Genomic DNA, 15,984 nt, shown 5'->3' on the forward strand with positions numbered 1-15,984 from the left:
ATAATGACACGATCTTGTATTATCAAGGACACTTGTACGTACCCGACTTCGAGGAGTTAAAAAGAAAATATTGGAAGAGGCTCACTCCGTTCCTTATTTAGTACATTCAGGAGCTATAAAGATGTACCCTGACCTTAAGACAGTATTTTGGTGGAAAGGCATGAAGAGGGATATAGCTGAGTATGTCGAAAGGTATTTAGTATGTCATCAAGTGAAAGCTGAACACCAATGACCGTCACAGTTACTAGAATTGTTAGAAGTCCTGGAGTGGAAATGAGAGCCCTTAATGATGGACTATGTGGTCGGTTTTCCAAAGTCAACAAGGGATAATGAGGCTATTTGGGTCATTGTAGATCGACTCATAAAAATGGCTCATTTCTTGTCGTTTTGGATGACATTATCAATGGCCCAGTTGGCACAATTGTATGCGAATAAGATAGTAAGGTTGCATAGTGTACCCCTTTCAATTATATTAGATGGAGAACCAAGATTCACATCGAACATTTGGAAAATCTTGCACCAAGCTATAGGAACTAAGCAAAAATTTAGAATGGCTTTTTACCCTCAAAAAATGGTCAGTATGAGCGAACGATTCAAATAATGGAAGATATGCTTCGAACATGTGTCTTCGAGTTTGGAGGACAGTGATAGAAACATTTACCCTTGATTGAGTTCGCATACAACGATAAATATCACTCCTCTATTGGCATGACACCATATGAGGCATTATATGAAAGAAAATGTAGATCACTAGTTCATTATGATGAGGTCAGTGAGATTTTGGGTCAAGAGATTGTTGAACAAATAGTACATGCTATTGAGAAAATGCAAGCTAGTATGAAAATTGCCCAAGATAGATGGAAGACTTATGCTGACAGAAGGAAGGAATTAGAATTTTCGGTGGGTGACAAAGTATTTCTCAAGGTTGCACCAATTAAAGTAGTATTACGTTTTGGTAAGAAAGGAAAGTTCCGACCAAGGTTCATTGGTCCGTTTGAAATCTTGCAACGTATTGGGAATGTTGTGTATCAATTGGCTTTACCCCATAAGTTTCAATTTTGCATGATGTCCTCCATGTGTCAATGCTTTGAAAGCATGTCCCTGATCTAAGTCATGTGTTCAACTATCAGTCCATTAATTTAAAACGAAGAAGTGCCTATAAGCATCATTAATAAAAAGTTTCAAGCATGTAGGAATAAGGATATCGTATTAGTAAAAGTATAATGTTGAAATCACTCTATCAAAGAGGCAACTTGGAAAAGAGATGTAGAGATGCGAGCTAACTATTGACAACTCTTCTACGAATTTCAAGGTCAAGTCCGAGAGCGAAATTTATTGTTAGGAGGGGAGATTGTAATACCCATGCCGATGGCCTAATTTTTTTTATTAATTTAGGTTTGTTATAAAAAAAAAAAATAGACCCAATTAATATTTTAGCCCGATCAACTACATGAAAATCCATTATATAAAATATAAGTCCACACCTTTATATTTTATTTTTCCGTTTGGGTTTAAGTTCAAGTGATTAAAATCTTATTTAATTTTAATTAAATAACGAGATAGTGTTTTAATTTTATCACTTTTAATTATATTGAAATTTTAAATGATTGAGATAAAATCAAAATTTCAATTAAGATATCGCTTTAGTTTTACTAATATTTTATTTAATGTTAAAAGATAATTGAGATAATGTTTCAATGTTATCTCTTTCAATTAAAATTGAAATATGAAATTATAAAGATAATATTTTGATTTTATCTTTATTTTATTTAATTTTAGAAACTAAGAGGATAATGTTCTTTTTGTTATTTTAAATTCATTATCTTATCCCATTAGCTAAAATATGGTTGAGATAATAATAAGAATTTATCACTTTCAAAATTCAAAGTTCAATTGAATTAAAACTTTCAAAACATGGTGGCCTCTATAAATAGGTATCGTATGTTCCGGTTGCAAGTACATTCATTTCTCTACGAAATACACACAAATACAAATACAACATATTTTTTAGTACATGGATCAAGAGTTGAAGTCTCAAATATTTACTAGTATTTCTCTTATAATTTTCACAAGATATAGTAAGTGTATAAATATTTTTATGGGATTATATGTGTGCGTTAGATTTTTGAAACATTGATTATGAGGTCATTTATGTACGTTCTAAGTTTGGACCAAAGTATAGTAATGTTAGGCATGAAAAGTCCATACCACCTATGTTTGGTATAGATTTTCATGTCTCCCTCTATATGTATATGAAGTTCCATAATTTTTCGTACAATATCAAACTATGTACTTATATGCTTATTGAGCTTTTATCTTACCCCTCTTCTTATACCACTTTCAAGGAACTAATGATTCGTGGCAAATAAGGTATGAGATTACTAACGAATTAGCAAGTAAAGGAGACCTACCAGGCTTACTTTTATTTATTTAAGAGCTTATTTAATTATTGATTTGATATTAAGATTGCTAACGCTTCTAGTATTTTCTTTTATGTTGATGTCAAATTTTATTTTAGTTATATATTCACTCTTACAGTTTCATGATATTATTTAAATAAATTTCAAGATTTTGAAAGTGCAATGTGGTGTTCAATACACAATTTTAGTGGCACTCAAACTTCAGAATTTCGATCGTTACATTCCAGCTGATAGCATAGCCTCCAAGGGTAAACACATATCCTGTAAGTGATCATCAAAATCTTCTTCATAATTTAAATCCATATACCCAATGTCTCTATCTGTGTTTCTACTGAAATGCATGCAAGCATTAGTAGAGCCCCTTAAGTACCTAAATATCTACTGCATTGCTTTCCAATGTTCCTTACCAGGATTTGCCATATATCTACTAACTATATTGATTGCATGTGTAAATTGGGTCTTACACCAACCACGGTATACATAAAATCAACTGCATTGGAATAAAGAACCCAATATATATAATCAATCTCTTCATTTGACCAGGAGCACAAACCAGATGATAGTTTTAAGTGGATAATCAAGAAAGTACTAATAGACTTAGCATTCAGCATATTAAACATTTGAAACATCTTCACAATATACTCCTTTTGACTCAAATAAAATCAGCCAGCCTTCTTATCACTTAAGATTTCCATACCAAGAATCTTCCTTGTTGCACTTAAATTTTCATCTTTAACTCCTCATGAGCTGAGCTTTCACTTCCCTAGCACCTGCTTTATCCTTGACTACTATAAACATATCATCAAAGTATAACAATAAAAAATTAGTTGATCTACCATATCCTTTTCTAAAGTACACACAACTATCATAACTATTTATAATGAATTTATGAATTGAACCTTTATTACCACTGCATCGACGAATGCTTCAATTCATACAAGGACTTATTCAATGAGCACACATAGCTTTCCTTTTCAAAAATTATGAAACACTCTGGTTGTTGAGTATAAATGTTCTACTCAAGTTCTCCATGCATTAATGCTATCTTGACATCCATCCGATCAAGCTCTATGTCATCTTTAGCCACAACCCCAAGTAAAACTCTAATTGAGCTATGTTTTACTATTAGTGAGAACAAATTTGTAAGCTCAACACCTAGAATTTGACTGTAGCCCTTTGCTACTCAAGTTCTCCATACATTATCACTGAAATAGACTCACTCTGAATATATATTAAGCCCTTCAATGGAATCAATAATTTAAGCCACACATAATGCTTAAGCTACCAAATCTGTTTCTCTATATTCCTGCGGAGGTTTAGGCTGACGTTGGTTTGGCGTTTTCAGGCCATTTTTCGTTTTTGAAAATGCGAAAAACGCGTTTGGTCCGTCCTTTTCAAAAATGCATTTTTTTGAAACGAGGTTAAATTTATAATTGAAAACACAAAACGGTTTTTTATTATTTTGAGCGTGTTCAGTTATAAATGCCCAAAACGCGGAAAATGCCCAAAACGAGACGTTTTCTTGGAAAACTAAAAATCATTTTGAAGCCGAAAATGGAAAACAAAAAACTAAACCAAACACAGCCTTAATGTTTCTGTGAGGTCTATCCTTAGCAATCAAATAATGTTGTGGTGGTGGTGGTGTAGTTTTACTGTGTCTACCAGTTCTAAACTACATTGATCTGTAGTAGACTATTTTGAAGCCTTTGATTGTTCTCCTGAACCAATTTCCAACTTCACATGAGTTGAATAAGTCTATCCCTCAAGTTCATTAAACATTACATCTTTATTAACTACCACATTTTTTTGTCTCAGAACACTACAATTTATACCCTTCACACTTGATTTATGCCAAAGAAATATGCACTTTCTAGACCTAGGCACCAACATCCAATTATTCACTTGAGCATAAGCAGGACACCGAAAAATCTTCAAATCAAAATTTAAAAAAAAAAAAAAAAAGTTTACTAGATCATACCTCTTGTGGTATCTTTTTCTCAATGGTAATTGAGGATGAGCAATTAATCGGAAGCAAGCTATAGTAATAGTTTTAGCCCAAAAAAAATTCTTAGGCAATCTAGAATTTGAAAGCATACAGTGAACCTTTTTCCATTAAGTTTATATTCATTTGTTTTACCATACCATGCTGTTGTAGAGTTCCAGGCAATGTCAAGTGTCTCAAGATATTTTTAGCCCTACAGAAGCTATTCAATTCATTTGAACAAAACTCTAACCTATTATCTGTGCTAGACGTTTCACCTGATTTCTTGTCTGCTTTTCTATTATTGTTTTTTGCTCTTTAAAGGTCCCAAACACATCATTCTTCTATTTAAGAAAATATCCAAACATTCCTTGAGAAATTATTAATCAATGTTAACAAGTAATAAATACCTCCTTTAGAAGGCACCATACTTGTCATCAAAGATTTGAATGGATATACTCAAGTGTTCCCTTCGTATTATACCTTCCTTTAGAGAATTTGACCTTTTCTATTTTCCAAAGAAACAATACTCACAAAACTTCATCTTATTAGTCTTTTGCCCATCAAGAAGTCCCCTCATACTCAACTATACCATATCATTCTCTCTCGTATGCCCAAGTTTTGTAACTTTTTCATCTGCCAAAGAAGAATTAGTAACTGCTGCATCTCTTATAATTGTGGAACCCTGGAAAATGTATGACTGTATAGAGCTGTCATGTCCATTCAAGACAACAAGAGCACCCCGACTCATCTTCAAAGTTCCAGCTTCACCGATGTATCTATAACCCTTTGAGTCAAGTATACTAAAAAAATATGAGATTCAACTTTAGTTCTAGAGCATACATTACATATTTAAGTGTTCTAATAGTCCTATCAAACATTCTGATTTTGAATGAACCATCTCCAGAAATTTTCAAGGTGCGTTATTTTCCAAAGAAAAAAGAAAGCTCAATCTAGTCCACTTAGGACACATAGAGAGCAAGAAAACAATAAAATAACATCAAGCATAAAATGTCATAAAAATGCTAAAAAAAAAAAATCACAAAATCGAACATAAAATGAGATGAAAGGAAAGAAAACATTACCTATCGACGAACCACAAAAAGCTCAATAGGCCTATCACCCAATACCTTAATGTAAGATGAAGTTCACAAACTCAGCAAGTTTTGTAGGGATTTCTATGGTTGGATTCAGGCAATAATGATTAGATATTGCTTGAAAGAAAATAGAAAAATCTGAGCTAAATGTACATATAGAAGTCACAAACATAACCACACAAACCGATTGACTCACACCGAGAATCACCCTGAACTACATGAACATCATTTAGAAGTCATGAACAAATATTCTTGAATGCGGTTAAGAAAAATTTAAAAAAAAAAGGGGATGAAAAGAACTAAAAGGAATACGATTCACTAACCTCTCAAACACAATAATAAGTAGGGACTTTGTCTCCCATTCAATATTTCTTGGTCAAATGATCTCAAATTATAAAATACAAAAATAAACAATATCAAATATTTTAAATATCCTAAGCATTAGAAAAGACCTTAACACTCTTATCAATCCAATTCAATTTCAAGTAATTCACGTCTTCAAGGTATCTGAGAGTTCTTCTTCCTCTCCAACAACCAATTGCTACCCTAAAATTCATTTCTTCATTCTTCATGTCTTCTGGGCATTTGAACAAGAATTGTTACTATATAATCTACATTGATAAACTTCATTTATTTCAATAAAGAAGAAATGTACGTTTAAAATTTTCATATTCATTCTACTTTTATTATTGAATATAGTGTTGAATGCTATTTTAATTGGTGTTTTTTCATATTTAGTGTGTTTTTATGTGTTGTTTGCAACGATCAGATGATAATGATACTCCAATCGTATCTACTATGAAGAATGGCACTACAGTTATTATCTACCAATTGAGCTGGCGGGGAAATTTCTGATAATATTAGGTCAAGAAAGGTAATGCAATCGTTGAAACGAAGAGGAAGTGGATGTCCACCCAAAAAAGAAAAAAGAAAAAATGAAACAAGCGATTGGAGAGGAGCTCAAATCTCATAAGTCTAGTAGGTGTTTAAAAACTTGACATAGCCGTATCGCTAGTACAGATCTTGCAGTACTCAGAGACATGCATATTAGGCATTACTTATAATTTATCAAATAAAATATGTTATATGATTTACTACATTTTTTGGTTGATTCTTTCATTTAAATTGTAATAGGAAATTTGTTAACATTCAAATAAGGCAATTGTGTTATGATGCGCTGCTTCTGTAATTTTAAAATGCAAAGTATTTATAAAATTTTGAATGATTGATTTTCTTTCTGTGTTAGAATAAACGATGAAGTCATAATGATAGATGGACTATTTTTGGTTATAGTAAAATATCACTATTATCATTTTTACTATTTTACACAGAAAATACGACAATGATGTTCAATAACTACTTATTATTGATTTAATATCAATTAGTTTTGACATCTACATGGTGTTGTTTATTCTTATCGTGTTTACATACGTAACGACACTTGTGTCATTTTGTAGTTTTTATCTATATTTTAGATTTTTACCATAGAACAATCTCTAATAATGGACTCCCTAGCTTATGTAACACCGAAAGTTTGACCATGTGGCAAAAAACAATTGAAATGACATAACTTATATACTATCGGGTTTCTAAAAATACAAGTCATCATACTCATATATGTCGATTAAGATAATGAGCATATATCTCAATTTTTGTACATGTCATGTTCAACTTAAATAAGTTTCACTTATTAGTTCTCGAGTCACGGATGAGATGTGATTGCTTCTTCTCACATTTACCCATGTAACGACACAATGACCATTTTTATGTCTTTAATGACACTTTTGTCATTCTGTAGTTTTTGCCTATGAAATGACATCTAATAATGGACCCCATAATGTAGTAGCACCAAAAGGTTAACCATGTGACAAATGATAATTATAATAACATGGTTTATATGTTATCAAGTTGGTGAAAGCACAAATCATTCTATGTATATGTATCGATTAAGTCAATGAGCATATCTCTCAACTTTTATACATGTCATGTGCATATTATAGCATTAATAAGTTTTACTTATTAGATATTGGGGGTGTGGATAGGACGTGATTGTTCATACTTGTGTTTATACATGTAACGACAAGAGCCATTTTCAAGTTCGTAATCACACTTGTGCTGCTCTGTTGTTTTCACCTATATTTTGATTTTTTTCAACAAATCGACCTCTAATAATGGACTCTTTAAGTTATGTAATATAGAAAGATTGACCATGTGAGAAAAAATAGTTGAAATGATATAGCTTATATATTATTGAGTTGGTAAAAACACAACAATTGATATGTGATTTAGTTAATGAGTATATTTCTCAACTTTTGTATATGTCATTTGCATATTACAATGTAAATAAGTTTCACTCATCAGTTCTTAAGGAGCGGATGTGATGTGGTTGTTCATACTTGTGTTTACATAAGTAACAACACAATGATCATTTTCATGTCCGTAACAGCAAGTGTGCCATTCTTTAGTTTTCAACTGTATTTTTTTTTTTTTCAATAGAATGACCCCTAATAGTATACTCCCTAATATATGTAATACAAAAATGTTGACCATGTGACAAAGAACGGTGTAAATGACATATATTATATATTATCGAGTTGGTGGAAGCACAAGTTATCCTACTGACATGTGTCGATTAAGTTAATGATATATATCTCAACTTTTGTACAGTCATGTGCATATTTTACTGTAAATAAGTTCCAATTATTAGATTTAGGGGGTAAAGATAGGACTTGACTACTTACACTCGTGTTTGTACATGTAATGGCCCAATGACCATTTTCATGTCTGTAATGGCACTTTTGACGTTCTGCAGTTTTCACCTATATTTTAGTTTTTTTCCAATGCTACAATTTCTCTAATGGACTCCCTAACGTAACATAGAAAGGTGATGTGCATCTTACAATCTAATGAGTTCCACCTATTAACATGTAATGAGCATATCTCTCAATTTTTATAAAAGTCATGAATATCTTACAACATAAATGGTTACCATATATTAGCTTTTAGGGAACGAATTGGATGTGGCTGTCTATATTGTGTTTACAAACATAACATGACCAAGACCATATTTGATGGATCCTTATAAGACCAATAATGATACTTGTGACATTCTCATTGACCCTTATAAGTTCATAACGGCACTTGTGCCATTCTAATGGATACAAATAATTCTGGTAAAGTACTTGTACCGTACTTGTGAATGCTTATAAGTAACAATATTTGTGTCCTCTCATGGATGCTTATAAGTCTAGTAACTGCATTTGTGCCATTTTCTTGAGATATAATGCACAAGTGTTATTTTTTTTATTTTGATCTATACTTGAAAATGGAGGCAGTAGTTTTAAAGGCATTAACATTGTAAAGATACACACCCACATTTAATTTAAAGGCAAACATGTACAACTAAAAAATCTATTTTATGAGAAGTAAACAAAAAAGTAAATTCAAAAGATTAACTAAATCTATTGATCAAAATGTCATGTAAATATCTCCGCAACTAATTTGTTCATTCAATTGGACGTATATTCCTAGCGAACCAAAAGTAAATTGAATTGAGCTTGCTGCGTACTTCGGTATGAATAGCCCACAATCAGATATGTAAAATAATTGTCAGAAATTGTTTAGATTGATCGCATACAATTCAATCCAGTTTAACACACGTTTTGGAAAGTGAAGTATTGAATTTGTAATTTATATATGTATTTTATAGATATGTTTGTAGCCTTGTCGGCTCCATTTCTTTCTTAGTTACCTCATCTTGTCAGGATTCCTCCTTAGATTCTCTCCAATCAAGATTAAAGGTCGTTGTTGGTACAAAACTATGGTAGATAAAAGATCTCGCAAAAACATACAAATGGGACCTAACAAAAATAAATATTTTTCAACTTATTGTAAAAAGGAAAAGAGGTAATACACCAATATAATATGTAGTGAAAGTGTATTGAAGTTAATTATATTGTGCATATAATTCAATTAAAATCGGTAAAAATTATATGGTATACTTATTTTATTTTTTATGTTTATAATTTTATAACTTACCATAAGTTATGCCTAGATATCATATGTTATAAGATATATTTTTTTCCCTGGCTTAGTGAATTTTATGTAATTCAGTAAAGGGTGGTTATATTATTACCACAATATAGTGTTTGGTAAACTAAAATTTTCTTTCTTGAAGTACCACCAAATTCTGCTTTTTGTATCAAAAACCTTTATTCTTGTCATCGCAGTTGATTTTGGTTCTCTCTCATCAAAAGAACGTGATTTTTCACGAAGAGTATGTTAAAAATGCTAAAACAAGAAATATATCTTCCTTTAGAACTTTAAAAATCCAAGATGATAAAAAAGAGGAATAAACTGATAAGTGGTCGGGTATATGACCATACAAGCTTCCCTACAGGGTTCTGGGGGTGGGCCAAAGTCCGTCGCTACCGATGTTTTAGTTCAAGGGTCATTTCCCTCAAAAACTTAGTCTTCTTCCTCTCCTATCCAGGTAAGAGATCCTTCCAAAGGAAAAATGCCAAGTGGGTCTGAGAAAACTTTAGATCCTAGAGTTTTCCCTAGTTTCAAGTCTCTACTCAGTCCCTACCATCATGATGAGTTAGATTTAAGGGTTTTATCTGTACTCTCCCCTTTTGTTTCACTGACTGAGAGGTTGGTTTTTACTAATTTTAACCCGCTTTAGGAGAAATTGGCTTAGGAAATTACTCCCACTCAAATACGAGATGTGATTAATACTCATATGATACGAGCTGTTGTATTACACCATGACCAGTAGGTAGAGTATGAACTTTGTGTTATGCAGGCTGATGGTTTGGACAAGAAGGAACTGTTTTTGGAGGAAAAATGTGACACACTTCAAAATAAGCTAGACGACATTGAAAAGGATAAGATCCAATATAAAGAAATGTCCGAAAGAGTTGAGAATTATGCTAGTATGGAGGCTACTCTGCTAGTCGAGAGAACTCCAAGGACCCAATGCATGCTAAGACAAATAATGGAGCCTCAAAAAAAACTTAGAATACTTTACCACCACTTGAAAGATCGGTTAGCTTGCTACAATATCAATTCAAACTTTAGTATTACCAAGTTTATGTTCTAGTGAATTTATAAGTTCAACCTTGCATGCAAAATTATACTAGTCAAAGCAACAAGTCACTTTTAATTAATTTCTAGATATTAAACAAACAAGTCCAATTAATCCTACGTTTGAATGTCGCGGTTTGTAAATTATGGAAAGTAATAAAAACACAGAATTTGGTGATGGAGAAATCCAACATGGAAAAAACTTCAGAAACAAGTCACTTACCTCAGCTATGGACGATTCAGGGAATACATGGCAACTCCAGTCTAGCAACTTCACTCATTCTAGCTCTGCAATTCCTGTACCCACTAAGACTCACTGTCTCTACTCTTACAACCAATCTACCTTCTACTTCCAGCCTCCTGATCTTATGCTGAATGCCTCTCCCAAGCGGAACACCAAGAACCACCCATTCTTGTGCTTTTCATTGTGCTTAAGTCCACCTCTCTTAATCCCCCAATAAGAGAGTCCATTCCTCAAAAGATTAAGGAAGCACAGTGTTTTGTATTCATGAACCTTGATGTTTTTCCAAAAGTTGGATGCTAGATCATAAGATCAATCTAATGAATTCAATGCATAAAGCTCTCCTTGGATCTCTCAGTGACGTTATGAAAATATGTAGAAGTAAAGATACAATGTAGCAACCTCCCATTTCATGTCCTAGACTCTTGTATTTATACTTCTGGGCAAATAGGTTCCATGGGCCATTTAAAACTTTTCAAATCGTGACCTAGGGTTTGGTCGAATACATATGTCACTCGAGCGACAACTCGGTGAAAAGTGAGCGACGCACTTTTGCTCGAGCAAAATGGGGGCGAAAAGTTAGCGATGGGTATTCTGCTTTTTACGCTCGACCGATGGTAGGGCGAAAAGCTAGTGAGATTTCGGTTCCATATTCTTGTTTCAACATTATGATGGAACCTTAATCCATTAAGTCCCCTACTTTTACAACATGTTCAATTTAGTCCATTTTGTCCACAACATCGCCAATTACAATATTAGAATTAGCAAACTCCCCATTTCGCATTCTATGACAAAACTATACAAAGTAAGTCAAAGGATTACAATCAATCAAAAACTAAACTACAATACCCAATAAACCAAATCACTGAGTCTTGCATTCCTTGTTGTACCTATTTCTTGAAATCTCAGTGTAAAAGCACGCAATACAGAATATAAAAATTAAAGGACTTAATCACAAATCAATATGCTAATTTGAGATGCGACATTGATGCCGATCGAAACACCAACTCCACTAAACATCAAAACTTAAACAACAATGGATCTTATATGGAATATGATGTAATGCTTCCATTACTGCAAACTCTCATGAATTTTATGCAATAATACAAATGTATCTGTCTCTCCCCAACGATCCTTAGACATAGCAATGCAAAATGCACAATGTCAATCAAAAAGTGAAAACAGTGCACATGCAAATGCAAAGTCGCTCTCCCTATATAAATGCTAATCTTATTTTCTCCCCCCATTTACACAGTTATCTCCCCCTTTTTGTCACAAATGCTGAAAGGTAAGATATCATAATCACGTAGAGCAGTAATATATAATAATTTAAAAATACAGTTGATAGCATGCACAAGTAAATTCAATAAGTCGTAGATCTGTCCACATACTTAGTTCAGATCATAATGGAATAAATAGTACAAGTGATTCATGTGTGTAAAGTGTCACTAATCCAATGCAAGCAGGACTCCAAACCTTAATTTTGTAATAAAAGACATTCCAATCACTACCAATAAGTATATTCTCATACTAATGAAAGTCAAACCATGAAAGTGCAGTATGACCTTTAGTTATTATTATTATTATTTTTCTCCCTTACTATGAGCCTTTAAAATTTTCAATTTTCGCATTTTTTTATCTTATAATATTTTTCACATTTTTCAAGTTCATTTATTTTTCATCTTAATTATAAGTTATTCTTCATTAGAAGCCTGAAATGACCCTTACAGCGAGCTTTATATCTGTTAACCCAAGACAGTTGATCATATGTATCAGATTTTAAGAGACCCCACAAGATTAATTGCTCGAGTCAAATAGGCTCTAAAGAGGAACATTAAGATAGTGAGTCTTTGCATGGGGGAATCCTTTTGGGCTTAGGTCTTTTAAATTTGGTCAATTCATGTTCAAAGTTATCTTATTAACATATGGCAGTCATCCCAAATCATACACACACGGTAGAGTCCTACTAATAAATTTATAGTATGTGCAATGTAGATGGTACATGAAAACACATATACTTAGAAATCCAAAATGACCTAAACAAGTAATGAAAATTTTGCTATAACTCATCAATTTTAGCTCATACATGATCACAACATGTAAGTTCAAGCATTATATGTCATGCATAGGGATTTTACATTTTAACTATTTTTGGTATTTTTCTATTTTTCAAAAAAAAAATTGTGTTTTTCATTTTTTCAAAAGTGAATGCCTCACACACAAAAGAAAATAAGGTCAAGCACACAAAACAAAACTAAATAATGCACATGCATGAAACCACCAAAAAAAAAAAAAAACAAATACATGTGATGCATGCAAAAATTATTTGGCCGTTAAGAACAGGCATGCATAAAAAAAAAAAAAAAAAAAAAAAAAAAAAAACATGTGATGCATGCAAAAATTATTTGGCCGTTAAGAACAGGCATGCATAAAAAAAAAAAAAAAAAAAAAAAAAAAAAAACATGTGATGCATGCAAAAATTATTTGGCCGTTAAGAACAGGCATGCATAAAAAAAAAAAAAAAAAACAAACAAACAAACAAACAAACTAGTCATCTAGATATATAAGTGCTATTTTCTTTAAGAGCACCGTGATCTACTACAAGATTTGGCAGATTACTCTTCTTCACCCAAACTTGTCGAGTGGGAGAACATTTCCATAAATGTTGTGTCGCCAATTTGGTCAAACGATTCATTTGATCAGTAAAGAATCTCATCTGACAACATACACCTGATTTTTGTTCTTTTTCAAGTTCATGTCTTTCCTTTTATTCAGGTACTGATGACATCTAGGGCGAATATGACCTAACTCATCACAATGAAAGCATGTCGAGATACATCTAGGACTTGTGTTATGTGAACGCTGACGTGTATTCCTAGGTCAGCGGGTCCTACGCTGTCTGGTGGACCTCTGTCCTACAAATCCCTTATCATTAGATTTTGGGTTAGGCACATGTTTAGGCTGGTCAATTGCAAGGACAAATATGGTCTTAGACGTGCTAGCAACATCATGAACATTTTCCTTATATCCTAGACTTCCATTGTTTCCAGTCAGCTTACCTATTCCTAGAATGTTATCTAATGTAGACGACCAATTGGTGAAGGCAAGTAGTGAGACTTAGAATGCTCTAAATCGCTCACAAGGTTTACAACTTAGATTTCTAATGTATCATTCATGGCGGTCAACTCACTGTTTCCTAGAGGACCTCTCAAGCTCATTGGTGAGATTCTTAACTTGAGAGTCTAAAGCCACATTTATCGACTTAAATCCACTCAGGATAGTGAAAGGTTCCTTAACGTACGCTTCAAACTTTGATTTTTCCAATTGAAGCTCCTGAATAGTCGTACTTAAGACCTTGTTTTTATTGAGGATCTTAAGGCTTTCATGATACTTTTCTCATAGGCCTCCTCAATATCTTCCTCGCTCACAGACTCATCTCCAAAATCCTCACCATTATCTATGCTCTCATCCTTCTCACTCTCCTGGTCGGATCCACAGTATCCCTAGCAACGAAGGTAACATATTTTCCACTTTTGTCACGAGTGGATTTCTCATTCTGATTGTTCGAACTAGACTCGTCATCAATGAGAGTGATATTCATAGACTTCTCTTCGACTTTCCTAGCACTTGGGCACTTTTTCTTAAAATGACCTACATCTTGACAATTATGGCACCTCATAGATTTAGATCTTCTCCTAGAATCACTCGGGCCACCTTGTGGTTTCTCTTGCAGATTAATCTTATTCCTAAGCATCTTAGAGAATTTTTTAGCTAGATAAGTCATCTCTTCATCAATGGGTGAATCTGAGTCAGAAGATTCGATCCGATAATTCCTGACAAATTTTCAAGGCCAAGGACATTTCCTTAGCTGGGTTGTCTAAGGTCAACTAATAGGTTGGAGGGATCCAACTAAGATCCAACTAACTCATCTACCTTGATAGTATCCAAATCCTTACTTTTGTCAATTGCCATGACTTTAGGCCTGAAATGCTCGGGTAAGGATCTAAGGATTTTTTTCACTATCTTAGGCTCGGGAATTTTCTTACCTAGGTTAAAGGAAGAATTCACTATGCCACTAGGGCTCGCATAGAGTACACCAAACGTCTCATCATCCCTCATCCTAGTCTCTTCAAACTCAGTGGTCAGCATCTGCAATTTTAGAGTTCTTAACCGCCTGTGCTTCCTCATGTGTGATTTCTAACATATCCCAAACTTCTTTCACAACCTCACACATGGACACTCTTCTCAACTCCTCGGGGAAATAGCTATAAAGAGGGCATGAAGGGCTTTGCTATTCCAATTGCACCTATCTAGTTCAGCCTCAGCCCAATTTTCAATGGAGAAGTGATGACATTATCAACTGTGGTACTAAGGGTAGACCAACTGTTAACTACACTCTACCAATTCCCTTTATGCATAGATTTTAAGAACACCCTCATCCTAACTTTCCAATGGGCATAGTTATTACCATTATAATAGAGTAGCATACTCAACTAGGCACTCATCTAGACAATGTAAGGTCAAGACACGTGTTTAAGCTCTTATACAACTAGACAAAAACTTAGGGATTAGGAACACGAAGTTAGGAAGGCAGACGGTTTTCCTTTTCCATTATTGTGTTGTATATATTGGGATGTCTTTCTTGAATTTGGTTCTCATTAAATAAAAAAAAAAAATTCAAAACTTGGTGGGTCACATGACCTACAGGACCACTGGGGGTCCACCCTAGATGAGTTTGGATTGGGACATCTTTGCAGAGTGTGTTATTTTAACTTGTTTGATCCCCGTTAAAATTTTAATACATTTATATCTCATTTTTTTCAACTACACCTTCTTCAATAAAATAATATTACACATAAATCAAAATTTGTTCCTTCTTTTTTAGCCACACATTCTTCCAAAAACTACTATTTCATAATAGATTTATCAAAATTTCTCTTTATAAAGGATGTCAAACATTAGTTTTTTCAAATATAGGCAGCTTACGTGTCAATATTATATTTGTCAACATAATTTTTATTTCAAATATCTAGTATAGGTAGCTTATGTGTCAATATTTTATTTGTCAACATAATTTTTAATTCAAATGAAATATTGTCCTTTGTGAAATGTAAAATTATTACTAAGGGCACTTTTGCCTAAATTATAGGAAAATAGACA

Source organism: Olea europaea, chromosome 15, assembly GCF_002742605.1.
Source record: "Olea europaea var. sylvestris chromosome 15, O_europaea_v1, whole genome shotgun sequence".
Lineage (NCBI taxonomy): Eukaryota > Viridiplantae > Streptophyta > Magnoliopsida > Lamiales > Oleaceae > Olea > Olea europaea.